Source organism: Triturus cristatus, chromosome 4_1 (genome assembly GCF_964204655.1).
Source record: "Triturus cristatus chromosome 4_1, aTriCri1.1, whole genome shotgun sequence".
NCBI lineage: Eukaryota > Metazoa > Chordata > Amphibia > Caudata > Salamandridae > Triturus > Triturus cristatus.
This window is the reverse complement of record NC_140585.1, coordinates 641,642,169-641,660,556: the sequence shown is the minus strand read 5'-3', so window position 1 is coordinate 641,660,556 and position 18,388 is coordinate 641,642,169.

Genomic DNA, 18,388 nt, shown 5'->3' with positions numbered 1-18,388 from the left:
TGCTTTCGCATTTCGCCCCCCCAAAAGTTTCGACCCTTCTCTTTCTTTTGGAAATGGCTCCCTCCCTCAGCCCCCGTGATACCTGAGTACTACAAGAAGCTTTCTCATTAGTTGTATCGGTGTTGGAAACAAACGCTTTAGCACTGGGTAGGAGCGAAGGGGGCCTAACAGGAGGAAGAGGTAGAAGACTTGACTCTGTAATAGCGGACATGTCACAGTCATTAGCAATTGTAGTGGGACTGCACAAATCAGCTAAGTCTCCCCATTATCTAATAAAAGGTTAGCACTAATTTGTGCAGGCGAAGTGACCAGTGCGAGGGGGCCCAGTGAGGATCTCCTTACCCAGTCAATTTCTTGGGATATTCTCCTTTCCAAGATAGAAATCTCATCAATTAACAATGAACCAGCTTTAGCAAAATAAGTATCCAAAGTACCTTTAGGTGCCCCAGCAGCCAATGTAGTTCTACTTCTTGTTTCTCTGGCAGTCATTTTCAGTTCTCACAGTCGTGGGTGATATACAGCACTAATCAGTGATGAGGGGCCCGGGCCCTACCTCGCCCGTACTCGAACGGCCTCAAACGGCCCGCTCTTAGCCCGGTCTTCGCACCGTGCTTCGTTCCGTGCACGTTCCGCTAGCGCGAAATGTGTCTATCGGTATTTATGGGGAGGAGCAACAGGGAGTGATTGGGAAGAGGACCTAGCTGCGCCGATGGTGCTCAGGGCGCTAGGGAAGCTGGTCCTCGCAGTCCCACCCTCCACACAGGTACAATACGGAGTCTCTCGCTGGCTTGCAGGATCGCGTAGGCAGTAGTTCAAAGCACCCACTTGGAAGAGCCAGAGCAGCAATTTATATTCACGAGCGGCTCCCGCGAAGCGGGGGCCGCGAGTCGTTGCCGCTGACAGCAGGGAGTGATTGGGAAGAGGACCCAGCTGCGCCGATGGTGCTCAGGGCGCTAGGGAAGCTGGTCCTCGCAGTCCCACCCTCCACACAGGTACAATACGGAGTCTCTCGCTGGCTTGCAGGATCGCGTAGGCAGTAGTTCAAAGCACCCACTTGGAAGAGCCAGAGCAGCAATTTATATTCACGAGCGGCTCCCGCGAAGCGGGTGCCGTGAGTCGCTGCCGCTGACAGCAGGGAGTGATTGGGAAGAGGACCCAGCTGCGCCGATGGTGCTCAGGGCGCTAGGGAAGCTGGTCCTCACAGTCCCACCCTCCACACAGGTACAATACGGAGTCTCTCGCTGGCTTGCAGGATCGCGTAGGCAGTAGTTCAAAGCACAGGGATGACCCTGCAAAAAGGGCCATTTCACAGCGCAAACTCGGTCTGTAGGTATTGGAGCACATTACATAGAAGCAATATACGTTACGAAGGACACATACATTTTTGGTAGGCGCGCAGAGATTAATTTATTCATGACTCCTCAGTGGGTGGAGTCAAGGCTGCTCTTCGGTTGCTGCTCCTGACCAGGCGCCCCTGCAAATAGTAGTAGGGTGCCTCTTAGACACTCCACGGGCAGGAGCGAGCCAAGGTGGGGAGTTCTTCAGCTGTTGCACCATGGAGATGGGCGGCGCAGGTGACGTCATCTGGAGGTGCCTCCGTGCTGCATGGTGCTAATGGCTAGCACTGCCTACTATGGAACCGGGAATCAGGTTTGAGTACCAACATGGGCGCAACATTATCCCGGCGGGAGATGATACAAGGTGAGCATGGTAATGGAGGGGCGTGAGGGAGGGGACAACCAGGAGCGTAGTCGCGAATGCGTTGTGCAAACATTTACTGCGCATCCTTTTCTCTTTATAAGTTGGCGCGTCGAGGCTTGGCGGAGCAGAGAGAACCTGCCTGAAACACGGAAATGGTAGGAGGCTGTGTTTCCTCATCAAATACATTTCGGCACATTGGAAGGGTCGACCAGCCTGCGGCAGCTGCATTATGCACATGGTGGCAGAATCCCGTAGAGAACTTCTGAATCATCCTCACTGCACCAGCAGACATGGTTAGTCTGCAGTTTTGCTGTAGTTTAACAGGAGGCTGAACTGGGGAGAATCACGTTAGGCAGTCCACATCCCCTTACTGAGACCTTGTTCTGCAAGTTGTGTTGATTTCCCCATCGTCTCATGGAGCATCCTTATTGAAGCATGCCCGTCTTTTGTCTGATGTGAGTGTTATGTCTTCTCTTTTCAAACTTTCAAGACAATGAATCAGCAAACTGTGAGTCTTTAGTTGAAGTCATTCATTAAGCACTCAGATCCAGTATTTTCTCATTAACATTACTGGTTACAAAGGGGTTGTCTTGCTCTTAAAAGTGAAATGGTTTCTTAAGCATTGTATCTGTCTTGCTGGCCTTCAGTTCATTCATTCCTTGCTCCAGGTGGCATTTCTTTGCCTCATTGTAGCACCCTCTGTTTTATTACCTTAAACAATAGATGCAGATGTAAGTTTGGGATTCCTGTGCTACATTATGCCTGATGCATTTAATGCCATGGGTACAGGCTCGAAATCAGAGGGGTGATCACAAAGGGGGGAATATATTTCCTGTATTTTAAAGCAGTCCCTCTATTGCATGACACACTCAGTGGCAAAAATTATCTGGATGGTTCGCACTAAACTGTGAAACCAAACAGAAACCTTTTATCAAAAACTGTGAGATCGGGTATGTGGATGCATCGCCAGGTTTACCATGTCCCACTAAGGTCAATTGAGCGGAGATCATGAGATATTGAATGTGAAATCGGGAGTTCGCCTTGTGAAGATTTATTAGTGTCTGTTGCATGTTTGGAGCTAGTTTGCCCAGACGTGGGTCCCTTGCTCACTTTGCCACTGGATTCAAGCTAGCCTGGCTGATGACGGCTGATTAGCCAGAAACCGGTCCCAGGATGCTTGTTTCCGGTTAAGGGAAGACATGGCTTGGCAGTTCGGGCTGGACTGTTCCCATGAGGCACAGGGTCAGACTGATTTGCATATGGCCATGTCTGAACTGGGGTGGCGGGTTGAGCTAAAGAATGATGATGGATTAAACCCAGATAAGTTGACTGAGGGTGAGTCTCTTTCCCTCCTTCTGTTTTATTTGGGCCATATGCTGACAGGGCGTCCCACTTCTTTTTTTGCAGAGGGTGTGGGGCTATGTTAGGTCCCCCAGTCATGGGATGATATTAACAACGCTCTTGTCACATGATGGCACAGGTAGGAAGTGTTTACCACTGGTCATCTAGGACCCCTTTTTACAGCTTTAGTTTTATTTTAAAAAACAACCCTAGGGCCTCTATCTTGTCATACTTCTCGCAAGAGTTACCCATTACATTTAATGCTATCCGCTCCAGAGGCAATTGATGACCGGGAGAAAGCAAGAAGGTAGATTTCAAGAATGCTTATTCTGATGATATTTAGGAGTGCATTTCTAAGTGAATGCACCTGTTGGGCATACCATGCAATCGCAAGGAAAAGTCTCTCAGCAGTGCAGACAGGTTATTATAATAAATCCTGTGGGAAAAGTTGCCACTTATTTACTTCCTTGTAAGCTTTTTCAACTTAATAACTACCTTTCTAACTGTTATTTAACTAATCTTTTTCCATGCTGCAAAAACATAGGGAACATCCTTTTGCAGCCTGTTTTAGACTTTATGTAAAGGAATATGAAAAATAAATATTTGCTGTTATCCATATTTCAGAAATAACTTTCCTCCAGAGCGAAAATGGTGTACATTTCTTGCGAAATATTTGCTAAAAATATAAAATACATCCATTGCTTTTAAGTCATTCTACGTGCCAAACTAGGAAATCTTAGTCCCTTGTTTATTCTTTATTGTTTGAAAAATAACAGAAATTCATTCACTATTTATGCTCTAATGATATACAAAAAATAGGCAAACTGATTGATAAGGTCACTGCACTGTATTGTAGTCGTTCCCGTGACTCATGGCTTTGGCTGCAGGTGGGTTGGCAAAACTACTGTCAGAAAAGTGTCCCAATCCTGGTGTAGATAGGTGGCACGTGCCCGTGCTGAGTCGATGGTCGGGTGTTTGTCTGCTACACAGAAAAACTGATCTCTGTTAAACTGTAGTTTGAGAGTATTTTTTGTTGTGTTTTCTTACTGCAAAAAATGAATCACGGTGGAACTGGGAATCTTATTCTAAAGCATCCCGGGAAAACCAAAAAGTAAAACTGACAAAAACATTTTGGAGAAAAATCACTTGATGCTGCAGAAATTGCTTTATCTCTTAGTGGTGTATAATGTAGGTTCATTTACAAACCCTAGCCATCACAAAGGTTTCTGAAATGCCTGAGACCTGTCAGGTTACCTTGATACTCATGAGCAGCAGTAAAGAGCATATTCAACGCTAAAGAGAGTGACCACTTCACCATTCATCCCTTTGTGCCTGCAAACGGAGCTGAATTCTTCGCCATTCTCCACTTTGCATTTGCAAACAGAGCTGACCACTTCACCAGCTGAACATCAAATGCACAAGCGTCGTTGCCACCCCATACTTCTGTTTTTTTTGCATATAATATCCACAATCACTTCAAGTACATGTGTTGTGATCAGTAGTCCCTGTCACCTGCTACGCATTCCAAAATACATTTTAAAATCCTTTATTTGTATTTTTATTCATCCATTCACACCCATTTATGGTAAAATAGCCACAGCTTTACTTACAGTGGCTATAAAAGCTTATAATATGATATAGTGTGCACTTTAAAAAAATAATCACTCCAATGCATTAGTTCTGTGATTAAAATAAATATATAAAAAATTCACCGGATGTCGTTGGGTTGTCCATGTGTTGTGGTGATGTCATTGTGCTGGAGATACATTGGAGTGAGACTACTCTGCTGTAATGTGCGATAATGTGTAGTGCGATAATGTCCCTATTAGTGTCACAGCCTCCATGTTAAAAAATAGTAGATGTTTCAGCACTCAGAATAATGTGCTGCATGGCTATATACTAATATGGTCCCAAAGGCAAGACCAATTGCATTGCAAATGCTTGTTATAACAAATAACTGATGATGAAAAATATTTTTGTAAGTTCACTTTGCTCTTTACATGAAAAAAATACAAGACTTTCCAGTGTGTTCTTTATTTCCGCTATACATAATTTAGCAGACATGGCTTCGTGCCAAACCTCGTTATGCCTATGTTGTTTGCAACCCTGCCCCACCACCCTTATTGCTCAGCGTTTTTTCCATAAATCATGCCGTTAATGACTGGTCCTGTATTCGCAGTACCTAACCTTTTAAAAGGCCTCCATAACTTAATTTTCCATTCCCATATTCTGAGAGTGAGCCTTCTCCTCTTGAAAGCTGATTATTCTTGAACAGAATCATTTACAAAGAGCCCAGAGTGTTTGCTCACTAAGGGCCGTATTCACAAGGAGCTATCGCCAAATTAACTGCACTTTATCGCAGCAAAAGTGATAAATTTACCTCCCCATTCACAAGCTGGTGCTAACAGCCCACAGCACCAGTTTACCCGCGATAGCAGCCACAAAAAACATCACCACAGAGGACCCCCGCAACTATCGCTAATGAGATTCAGAGTGTGTTCCCGTGCCAAAAGCTGCGACCACACCTCACCATTCTCAACGACTGAACAGATCGGCGATAAAAAACACAAAACAGGCGATAAAGAACGTTAGCACCAGGAAATCTACACCTGCTCTGACCTGGTGTTAATTCGGACGGCAGCCAGCACCACATAAGGGAGCACAGCCCAGGGCCACATCGGAAGTGCAAAAGATGTCAAGGAGCCACTCATCATGCGGCCCGGACACACAAGAAGGCCACAACACCCACCAACACCACCCCAGGACCCCAGCCCACACCCGGATTCCCCCCGAGACAACCACAGAGGCAGCGCAGACAAAGACAGCGGGCACCCAGGAAACGCACCAGCCTCACACACCCAACATCTGATAATGTCACCGTCCACTACAGGCTGAAAGGGAGAACCATCCTACGCATCCTGACCATCATCGCCTAACAGGCCTACGGCACCAACATAGTGGACAACCAGAATCCCACCCCACACCAAGCTGCTGGATTGGCAGCACCTGTTGGCCCCTGGCAGCCCCCCAAACAATACCTGCCAGAGTCGGAGGAGTCTCACAGCCAGCCACATCCAAGTCCCTCACACCTGTCCTGGACATCACCATCACTCTGGTACCCCAGTCTCCATACGTCCAACACAATGGCCAGGATCCGCTGGAGACCAAGCAAGGACCATACGCCATAGCAGGATGCACGCACATGTTGGGGGCATTCCACAGCACACATGTCCCACCTGTGCCCCCTGGTGACACAGCACACAATCACCGCAACATGAAGCACACGTCTCACATCAATGTGCAGGCAACATCAGAACACCGTGGAACCTCCAACAATGTCGCCTCCAAAAACACAGCCAGTGTGCATGATTCCTTCACCCTCTGACAGTCCATCATCAACCAGCCTATCCAGGATGGCAACAATGGAAATGCACAGCCCCATGGCAAGTTTCTAATGGACTCCCTACTCACCTCAACTCCACAACCATACAACTCACAACTCTGGCAATGCACACGTCACAAAATCACTACCAACATGCACAACAACATGACCACCCACCAGACACGACAGAACAACTCACAATGGTTACCTTGCCAAGCCGTGAACATGAGCCATCAACGGCATGGCACCTCGGCCACACAACATCCGAATGTGGGGAGAGGTGGCAACCAGGCATCTGTGAAGGATGCAGGAAAACCATGAGTGGGAAAGTACACAATGTCAAGAGTGGTGGAGATGTGTAGGACAGACCGCAGTATGCAGAACACACCCATATCCATGGCAACACACACCTTTGGTGTATGGAGTCTAGTGGACAGTGGACACAACCATTTCACCCCAGCCACTGGGGGACCTTGCAGAAATGTTGCCTGTTACGTTCCCCCAAGCGTGACTGGAGTGGGATGGCCCGACGTACGCCACACCAGCGTAGGGGTGTGAATAAAAAGCACATAGCCCTGGGGGTGGTCCTCTTCCAGAAAGCACAACGTCTCTGCCAGGGCGGCGCCTCTCCCCCACCACAAGGCTGAGGCCGTCCTCGTGAGCGGAGATGCCTGAGATGCTGTGTGCCTGCCGGACCCCAGCATGCTGGACCACGAACCCGTCAGACCCCCCCCTGCGCAGCCAGGCCACACTGATCACCTGCTGACACCGGCGTGTGTCAAGGAGGGCCCACCATGTGCTGGCACAAGCTCCAAGCCAGAGGGCTGCGACCTTGGTAGCCTCCTCAGTCCATCACAGCCTCCACGACACAGGTCCGCTTTAGTCCTTTCTCGTTGACGTACTCTACTGCCGCCTTCAGACTACGCTTCAGCCCAGTTGGTCACATGTGCGAAAATGTGTCCAGATTCATGAATGGCAGTGACCCCAATTCCGGGCCAGCAGCCACAGCATCAGCTCCACCCCGATCAGTGAGGCATAGTTCCATATGGGCTATTTGCGACACGTGGTGTCACTAACATTGTTCAATGCCGGCCTGCGAACCTGTGGTGCCACTAACTCTGTTCAACGCCAGCCTGCGACACGTGGTGCCACTAACCCTGTTCAACGCCAGCCTGTGACACGTGGTGCCACTAACCATGTTCAACATCAGCCTGCGACACGTGGATGAAGGATCAGGACTACCCTGCGGACCAGTAGGTCCCACATCCAGCATCTTGGCGCAAATCATGAATGGCAGAGTCCACACCAGTGGTCGCACGGAGAGGAGTAAGAGGAAGATGTGGCTCAGTCCAGAGGAAAGCCGGGTCACAGTCACGGAGGTAAGCGAACATGTGGTGCCACTGAACCTGAACTACGCAGGCCGGTAGGGCCATCCAACCTATGCCGGCAACACTCGGTGAATGGCCTGTGCTGACCACTGCCTCTGGCCTACACTGCTGTCCAGTAGGTCACAGACTCTTCATTTTGCATTGGCTGAGTTCACATTAGCGTGCCGGCATCATCGCAGACTGCATCTTCTCTCAACCCCGGTGCCACTAAGTCTGTTCCCTGACAATCATGGACACTCTCTGGTCTAACCTTTGGTGGCGTCTGAGTCTATGGACCAGGGGGCAGTTTTCATCCTCATGCAGCTGATACCAAATTGGTGGTGGCAACGAGGCTGTTGCATTCCACTCCTCCATTTGCTGCTCCCGGATAAAATCAAACCTTTCAGGGTCATGCCCTGGAGGACACCTTCCACTGTCCCCCGATACCCTCCGCAACATACACCTCGGACATTGATGGTGACCCGCTCAGGTTGCATGGTCCATCTGACTGCACCGCAAGTCACCGTTCCGTGGCTGGGTGCCTGTGCCAGCCGCTGTGCATCCGGGGCCACTAACTCTGTACTAGTCAGGTCCAGGACCCCTCCTTCTGAGAAATTGGATGGCCCCTGAAGCGTTGGCCTTGGGGTCATCAACGCCATTTCTCTGTGGCCCTGCGCTGTACACAGTCTCTGGACCCAAGAGCGTCCCAGCAGGGCTCACACACCAAATCGAGTCCTGACCAGCCCGGACATGGCATCATCACAGGAGGCACACACCACCACCGCAAGGACCACCTCCAACAGCCATCTGCCACATAATACATGGTGGTCCTGACAGACTTACGGAGTTGCTCAGACCTGTCGTGGATGCCATCATCGGCCTGATACCCTGCTCAGCACTCTAGGTGCCAGTGACTCAGTGCACCGCAAGCCATTGTCCGTTACTGATTGACATTTGTGCTGTGGAGATGTTGCACAGCAATGTCACCTCATGCCGTGGGGAAGAGCTGGGACAATGATGAGGAAGATGTGTCAAGTGTGCGGACAGGATATGGCACAGACAATGGGAGGGCAGGAGGCAAAATCCCCAAGGCAGGAATGCAGACTGGAGGTGGTAGTCGAGCCACACACCCTGAACCATTACTGGGTATTGCTCTGTGGGCTGCGGACACAACTGTCACCTCAGACAGTGTGGGAGACCTGGGACATTGATGAGGAAGTTGATGCAGGTGTAACACACCCCACTGCATCTGCATCAGGTCTAACACGAAGGGACGCAACCCTAGCATTACCTTCACATGAGCGTGCTCATCTCTAGTGCCCCTACCTCAGTGCACTGCAACTCACGGAACCTCCTGACTGAATTTCAGGTGAACTCTGTCCTTACTCCAGCTTCCTCCATGTTGCTGTGCAGTTGACTCTGTTATGCATGTGTTTTCTGTTTCCGTTGCACTGGTGTCCAATGTTCAAGTTGTTGCCAGCACCAAGCATTCCATGTGGGCTTGCTTACACTCACCCCACACACATCCAGCACAGGCATTACTGTACATGTAGCCCTGCCAATAAAGGGGCCGGGCGCATGTGCCCGTAGCCAGTTCAATATGATATCAGCATGTGTCCCTGTGGTCTTGTTGGATGCATGAGGGCCCTGGGCCCTACGACATTACATTGTGCTGTGTACATCGGATGCAGACATGTCACCGCAGGCAGCGGGTTGTAGCTTGGACATGTAGCTTTGTCGTCACCACTCAATTCATAAGGGGAGTGTCCGGGGCCATTGTACGCAGATCCAACATGGGTGTGTGACTTCTATTTGAGCGCCCCTGCCTGTGGTTCTGGACTGTGAATGTGCATCTGCATGTGTCTCTATGGCAGTGTGGGTCTCCATAGTGGGGGTTGGTGGCCCCTGAAGGGTGATGGACACCTACGTATGTGTCCTGGTTCGCATTCCATGGGTTCGGCCCCCACCCACACCTGTTGGGCCACCTCCTTTTGGCATGCAGGAACATGGCATTAGGGTGTGATGCGTGGGTGGGTGAAGTGTCATGAGCCAGCTGTGCTTGCGGGTGGTTCCTGCTGTGTGGTCTGTTGCAGGCTAGGTGTTCTCCTCTGAGTAGCTTGGCTGTCTGGGTCCTGGTGGGGGGTTGCATGGGATATCCATGTGCTGTTGTAGGGCGTCAGTGTCGACAGTGTGGTGGTCCTCTCCGGCATCACTGATGTGTTGTATTGTGTGCTCTGCTGAATGTGTTGTGTGCACCTCTGCGATGTGAAGGGGAGGTTCGTATTGACTTTGTGTTGACATATATGTTGGCGCATTGTGCAGGCTTGCATGGAGACTATATGACAATGTACATCCTGACTGTTTGGGGGGTGCAGGATTCTTCTGCGGGACAGTGTACATTTGGTCTACATGACGGATGTGAGGTTGTATGCATACATTTCCATTTCACAGTTTCCGGCTCCATCAGATGTAGTAGGCCTGTTTCTGTTTCTGTGCGGAGCTAGTTGTGTCCTCTGTTCTGCAATGTCAGCTATGTGTGTTGTTCCTCGTTGTCGTCAATGTGGATGTGCTGTTCGTGCTATGTGTGTGTGCTGCAGTGTGCCAAGGGGATCTGGGCCAGGGACCTGGGTGATTGTGGGTGTGCAGTGTGGTACACCTCATTGTGCATGTATGCCATTGTGCCCACTCTCCCTGTCCCCTCAGTCCCTGTTCGTTGCACTCCCTGTTGATGTTGTGTCTGGTCCTCTCGAGCTGTGTCCATACTCCCTACTCCTTGCACCGTCTCCACATTGATTACTGTGGCCTGGGTTTCCTTCAGCTCCTCCGCTGGTGCTGGACTGTCACCTTCTGTCGCCGTTGCTGCCTTCCTGTTGGCAGCGGGTTTGTGCCTGGTTTAGGGTAGTGCCGTAATGCCGGCGCCTATTGGCCTCCTGGATTGGCCTCCTCAGCACTCCGCCTGCAATCCAGGTTGTCTGCTTGTGGGTCAGTTGCTGGGAGTGTTCTGTCACCTTCTGGACCCTGGTCATGTTTTCCTGCGGTCTGCACCCCGTCTTCCTCTCCCTCTTCCCCTTGTCTTTCCCCAGCCCAGTTGTTCCTTGCTGGTAGTGTGTGGGGGTTGTGGGGTTCGGGCTGGCCCCTGCGCTATGTCAGGGTGCATCCATATTGCTACGCACTTTGGATTGTTTTTGGTGTATTTTATCTGTGGTTTTTATAGTGTATTGATCCCCTAGACGCGTGGGATTTGCAGGGCTGTGGCTGGTTTTCGCTACTTTTTGTACCGCGGTTGGCCTCATTGCATGTTTTTTTGCGTTCGCTTATCGCATTTATGCGGCGTGTTGTTGATTTTGACTCGGACATTTGGCGCGTTATCTGGTGACTATTGCATGCTACCGCCTTGTTGTGAATCCCATGTTGTCACAGGGTTATTTTCCTGCGATAGGCTGCGATATTGAAAGTTGCGTTATGCTACTCTTGCGGTAGTTATCACACGTTCTTGTGAATATACCCCTAAGAGTTCGGAAAGACTAACAAGTCGTAGCTCAGAAGATTCAAGAGGTATTGAATTTCGAAACATTTGAACAGCCTTTGATTCTCGAAAACCTGTATGTTTAATACTCATTGGGCCATATTCACAAGGAACTATCACCGAATTAACGGCACTTTATCGCAGCCAAAGTCATGATAAATTTACCTCCCCATTCACAAGCTGGTGCTAACAGCCCACAGCACCAGTTTACCCGTGATAGCAGCCGCAAAAAACATCGCCACAGAGGATCCCTGCAACTATCACTAATGAGATGCATAGCAGGCGTTCCCGTGCCAAAAGCCGCGACAACACCACACCTCAACATTCTCAACGACCAACCTGATCGGCGATAAGAACACAAAACCGGCGATAAGGCACGATAGCACCAGGAAATCTACACCTGGTCTGACCTGGTGTTAAGTCGGACGGCAGCCAGCACCACAAAAGGGAGACCAGCCCAGGGCCACATCAAAAGGGCAACAGATGCCATGGTGCCACACATCATGCAGCCCAGACACCCAAGCGGGCCACAACACCCACCAACACCACCTCCCGGACCACCCCTCCCTGGCACCCCCCCCCAGCAAAGACATGCCACATCAGCTACACAAAAACATGTACAAAATATTCTGCATGATGTCGCACAATCACAACAGTTGAAATGCATGTGTTGTCACAGAAATGAGCATCACTCATTCACTTTCAAAGCTACAAATAAAACTTTATTGGAATGAACACCGAAATTAAATGAAGACACATGGCGGCTCCCCATGGGACAGTCCGTAGGTCACAACCTGCAAGACATAAAACATGATGAGAAGGTGTGTCTCGCACACATCAAAGGACAGCGAGAAAGCCAAGGAGTGAGAGAGAGAAAGAGAGGGAGAGAGAGACGAAGAGAGGGAGAGAGAGAGAGAGAGAAGAAGAGAGGGAGAGAGAGAGAGAGAAGAAGAGCGGTAGAGAGAGAGATAAAGAGAGAGAGACGCCCCTGCGTACCCAGGCAACACTGCTCATCTGCTGCCACCGGTGTGTCTCCAACCACGTGCCGGTATGGATAGCAGTACACCAGGACACACATCTGATTCAGAGCCGTCATCTGAAACAGAGTCCAGATACATGACTGGCAGAGTACACACACTTGCACAAGATAACATTGCCTACCCGCCCATGCACACCCAGGCAGAGGCATCACAAAGGCACCCGTCGCCCACAGAGCATGCCCGCCCATGCACACCCTGGCCTCACTGCTCACCTTCCGCCACTGGCGTGTAGACTGGATGTCCCACCATGTGCCGCTGCATGCCACAAGCTCGGGGCCCGCAGACATGGCACCCTCCACACCATGCAGCCACGCTCCGCAGGTCAACAAGGCTCACGTTTGGTGCTGGGTCTTGAATACTTCATGGCAGAGGACATACCAGTGCACCCGGCAACATCGCAGGCTGCACACCCGCTCAGTTTTGATTTGTTCAGCATTACGTACATCATTTGTGTGTCTTTTACACACCCGATCAGCCCAATGGGTGCCACTAAGTCTGTGACCTGGAAGCGAGGCCACGTGATGGTAGGCCCGCGCTGCTCACTGGCCTTCACTGCGGTCCAGCAGGGCACACGAAACCTGAGGTGCCCGTATCGCTGGGACAGGGCATCATCACAGGGTGCCCACCCGCTCAGCAGCTTAAGGTGCCACTGGCTCAGTGCACCCAAAGTCACCGTCCCGTGCCTGCCGCAATGCGCCAGGTACGACTAACTCTGTGCAACTCCAGTCAGCGCCACGTAGTGCTCGGCCCATGCCATACGCAGGTTGGGGTTGCCACTAACCCTGTGCAACCCCAGTCAGCACCACATGGTGGTCGGCCCGTGCCGTATGCAGACCTGGGTTCCCACTAACCCTGTGCGATTAGGAAGCGTGGCGTCCGTCATCCAGTCACTACGGGCAGAGGAGAATGTGACGTCATCGGCCCCTTATGTTGGTGGAGTCACATGGCCTGTGACGCCTGTGCCGGATGGGTGTGGTGTGCGTGCAAACCTGCCCTCAGGGAGAGGCTGTAACATGCTGACAACTAGACCAGTGACCTGCACACTACCAGCGAGTTCGCCTGCGATGGGGAGCAATGAGGGCCCCCCCTCTGAGTGTAAGCGGAGTGGTCTGGCCTGCCGTACGCTGGACCAGCGCAGGGCTTGCCACAATGACACGTGGGCTCTTGGCATGGTTCAGTCCATGTCCGTACAAGGAAGTGAGTGATGCATGTGTCCCTGTTGTAGGTTCACGGAACCCGGTACACAAAATGCAATGTAGCACCCTCTGACTGGCATCCCACAGGATGAGCATCATTGACTCAAGGGAAATCACGGCCCCTACATTTATCCACACATGCATACATGACTGATGAAAGACATGACACAGCAGTGCGTCAATGGATGTTTATTGCACATCCAGTGCAGTTATGTAGCTGGAGCGGTTCAGGGCAATGCCCAGCACACTACACAATATGGGCCCGTGGAGGGCCAGCCAGAGTCCATCCGGGGATGAAACGTCCTGCTGAAGGGAAGGGTACAGTCTGCAGCCTGGTCGCTGTGTTATTGGTCATCAATCCGGAAGTGGCAGTCCATGTCGCTGTCCAAGGTGAGTGCATCGGAGTGTATCGTGGGCCAGTGGAAGGTCATGAGGCTATGTGCGGGACCAAGCAGAAACAGGCCAGGTGGTGGAAATGAATGCTAGTGCCTGATCCTTCTGACCACAGTCCCATCCACATATTCATCCCCAGGTGTGTGCCCTGCCCCACCTGTGGGTGTTGCAGAACTGGCTGCCGCACTGTGTGCCACTGACACATCAGGGGCCTGAGTGGATTCGGCTGCCACACTGTGAGGCACTGACACATCAGGGGCTGTAGGACCTGGGGTCTCCAGGCCCTATGGGGCGGTAACGTGACACGAGCGATCGGGCCACCAAAGGTCTGTGTGTAAAGCAACCATACAACACGCACCTCACATGGGACGAGGGACACACACAATAAGTGACGCCACACTGTAGGAGTTAGGTAAATACTCAAGTTTATCCAAGTAGATCACGTTAGATGCAGTTCATGAGGTAGCAGTACATTTCATAAGCTGATAACACAATTCCTAGCGGTATACATATCAGTTAGGAGCTATAAAAGTTGGTCATACCCTAAATGCAATTCATGAAATATCAGTACTGCCTGCGGGACAGCTACTATTCACGTAGGTGTCCAAGCGCCCTTCACTTTCCTGTAGCGCCTTAGGGGGGTGATTACAGCGCTGTGCACGCTAACTGGTGACGACCTCAGAACGGGGCATCTAGCACCGAGAGCTACTCGTAATAGATGACATTTAGCACTTCAATATGGAACATGAATAACAGAACGCTACTCGTAATCAATAGCATGTAGTACTTCAATATGGGCGTGAATAACAGAGCGCTACTCGTAATCAATAGCACGTAGCACTTCAATATGGCACATGAATAACAGAGAGCTACTCGTAATCAATAGCACGTCGCGCTTCAATATGGAACATGAATAACAGAGCGCTACTCGTAATCAATAGCACGTAGCACTTCGATCTGGAACATGAATAACAGAGCGCTACTCGTAATCAATAGCACGTAGCACTTCAATATGGCACATGAATAACAGAGCACTACTCGTAAGCAATAGCACATAACGCTTCAATAGGGCACATGAATAACAGAGCGCTACTCATAATTACTGACATTTAGCACTTCAATATGGCACAGGAACAACAGAGCGCTACTCGTAATTACTGGCACTGAGTACTTCAATAAGGGGCAGGACAGTCAATGCGCCTCACGGAGCTTTTAGCGGGGAGCGCCCGGGACTGGAAGAGCGAGTCTCTCGGCTCCGGTGCAGTTCGTAGGGCACCACGCGTCAATACAGTCAAGGGGGACACCCGGAAAGGATCCCTCGGCGGGGTCTCTCCGTCGCGATGATACGGGGAACTCCCACGGAGAGGGAACCCGGGCTAAGGGTGCGGTGTGGCTCCCAACCAGCAGGGGGCGCACCGGGGGCGATCCCAGCCTTCGGGCTTACCTCGATCTCCACGTCGGAAGGCGTCCGCTCCAGTGACAATGGGGTGACTCGGCCCCAGCCTCGCGCACCTTCTCACGTTGCTGCAACGACAGCGGTGGGGCCCCGGGCTTCTCCACGGGCCTCGCCACACGGCAGGGCACTTCTTCCGGCCTCCGGGCCGCGGCGGTTAGCGTGCTGGCTTCCACGTCACAGGGGGGGTGCTCAAGTTAAGGATGGGGGTTCCGCGCTCAGCGGAGCACGCTGCTGGGGGTCCCAGGCCAGGTCAGGGAGCGCAGGGGTCACAGCGCTAATACCTGGTCGATCCCCAGTGGCTCTTCAATCTGCTTCGCATACGGCTTCAGGGGTCAGTCTGGACACGCAGTCTCAGCGCTTGGCATATAAGTTCAGAGTTTGGTCTGGACACGCAGTCTCAGCCTTCAGTTTCTGTTCTCAGATGTTAGATGAAGTCTTGTTGGCGCAGATGTATCTGGCGCCCTTAAGGGGTTCTGTTACAGGGGGGTAGGGGTGGAGAAGGCGACTAGGTCCTTCCTAATCAGGCTGGGCAGAGGTGCTCTGGGTCCTCCTACTGCTGGGCAAGATCAGTGGGTTTCACAGGGTCCCTCACTCACTTAAGAGGCAGCACCTAAATCCTGTCACTCTCAGAGGCATAAGTCCCTGGCTAGGCCCTACCGCCTACACTCCTGGTGGATTCTTCCAGTTCTGCTTCACCCCACTTGCCAACTCAACTCAAAAAGTTCCCTCCCTCACTTAAGTAGCCCTAGGTCAGGTGACCTCTAGCCAAGGCGGCAAAAGAAAAACCACACCTCCCTTCTAGAATGTTCCCGCACATTCCAGGAGCTTCCCCACTCTACCTATGGGACCAAAAGGCGGGCTGGTGTCGCAACATTGTTGTGCGGTTCCAGCCAGCTCCTGGCAGCTAGGGTGCTACTATGAAAGACCACTCTGCAGTAGCAGGGGCCTGTGGCAGCCATCTTGGGAGAAGGGAGCACCTGCACCTTAACACTGATTGGCACCGAAAAGGCGCCCGGAGACCTAGTCCAACATAAAAATGAGGGTGGAAAAAATGAGGCACGATCAAAAAATGGAAGGGGAGACCACCCTAGGCTGACAGGTCCAACAGGGGCCTAGTGGATCTGGCTGTCGCACTGTGTGCCACTGACACCTCAGGGGTTTGAGTGGATCCGGATGCCACACTGTGTGCCATGGACACATCAGGGGGCTGAGTGGATCCGGCTGCCACACTGGGTGGCACTGACACACCAGGGGGCGGGGATGTGGATGGTGTGGGTGCAGCAGCATTCATCAGCGCCATGCCTTGTTGTGGCAATGCCATGGTGGAGGTCTGTAGGGCATGATAGATCCCAGCTTCATTTCGATGATGTGCAGCGGTGGCTGCCATCCTTTCCCCCTCCATCTGCACCATGTCTTCCATGAGCCTTTGTATGTGTGCCAGCTCATGGCTGGCATCACTGGAGCCACTCTGAGCGGATAGCTGTTCTTCTCTCCACGTCATGACTCCAGCGATGTCAGTCAGGGCTAGTTGGAGACCATGGGGCAGACATAGACACCCAAGGATGGCATCCATTTTGGCAGCCATGATGCTGAAGCCCACCCGCACCTGCTCAGCCGTCTCCATCTGGCACTCCAGCACACAGCGTTGGAAGGCCATGTGTTGTTCCTGGAGGTCTTGCGAGGGTGCTGGGGCTGTGGGTGCCTCCTGCTGGGTGGTTTGGTTGGTGGGTGGGTTCTCATCGATGTAGCTGGACTGCCCTGAGCCTGGGGATGAGTGGCGGATGAGGTCAATGATGTCCTAGATGGTTTGGGTGTCGATGCTGGCGTTGTCCTCCTCGTCATCCGTGAAGAGTGGCTGGGACTGCTCTGCAGGAGGTGTTGATGATGCCCCTGCGATGTGAAGGTGAGATGGTGTATTACAATGTGTCCACATGTATGTAGCCGCATGGTACAGGTTGACATTCAGACAGCATGGCATTGTAAATTGTGACAGTCTGTGGGTCTGTGCGAGGAGCCAGGGTCATTGTGGGTGTGTACTGTGCCCTGCTTGATTGTGCATGTGTGACATCATGGCCATCTCCACCCATCCCCCCAGTACCTGGTGGTCACTCACCCTGTTGCAGTTGTGTTGTGTCCTGTTGAGCAGTGTCCGGTCCCCCGACACCGGCCACAGTATCCACACTGATGACTGTCGACACCAGCTCCTCCATGTCATCCAGCTCCAGCTGTGGCGCTGGGCCCCCACCGCCGGTCTGCATTGCTGCCTTCTGGTTGGCGGAGAGTTTCTCCTTTGTCTTCCGCTTGATGTCATTCCATCGCCTCTTGACCTCGTCCATTGTCCTGCCATATTGCAGGTTTGGTGCCCAATGACACGTTGGAGGTGAGGAAGAATTGTTGATGGTGTTCCATCACCTCCGTGACTATGATCCTGTTCGCCTGTGGACAGAACTTCGTCTTCCTCATCTTCTTGTCCTTGCCCTTCCCTGTCCCCGAGGTCCCAGGCTGGTCGTCAGGGGTGCTTGTGGGGTTGCGCTCGTCCTCTGTGGCTGCTCCGACTGCCTCCATGGCGCTTGGGTGTGGGTCAGTTTGGATGTGGGTGTTTTTTCTGCTTTTGTGGAGATTTTTCTTACCTGCCAGGTGTGTGTTGCAGGCCTGGCCCTGCTTATCGCTGGTTTCCTCATCGCGCTTTGGCCCATCGCAGGTTTTTTGGTGTTGTGGTTTGTGTTTTTATCTCCATCGAGGTGGTTTTATCGCAGACATTGTCTGCGGTTTCGGCAGACTATCGCATGCTACCGCCTTGTTGTGAATCCCACGTTGTCACGGGGTTATTTTCCCGCGATGGGCAGCGATATTGAAAGTTGCGTTACGCTACTCTTGCGGTAGTTATCACACGTTCTTGTGAATATACCCCATTATTTCGTCGTGCAACTGTTCACTCAAAAGGAAAAATCCAAAAGTTCTTGTTTTGAAAAATATGCAATAAGGA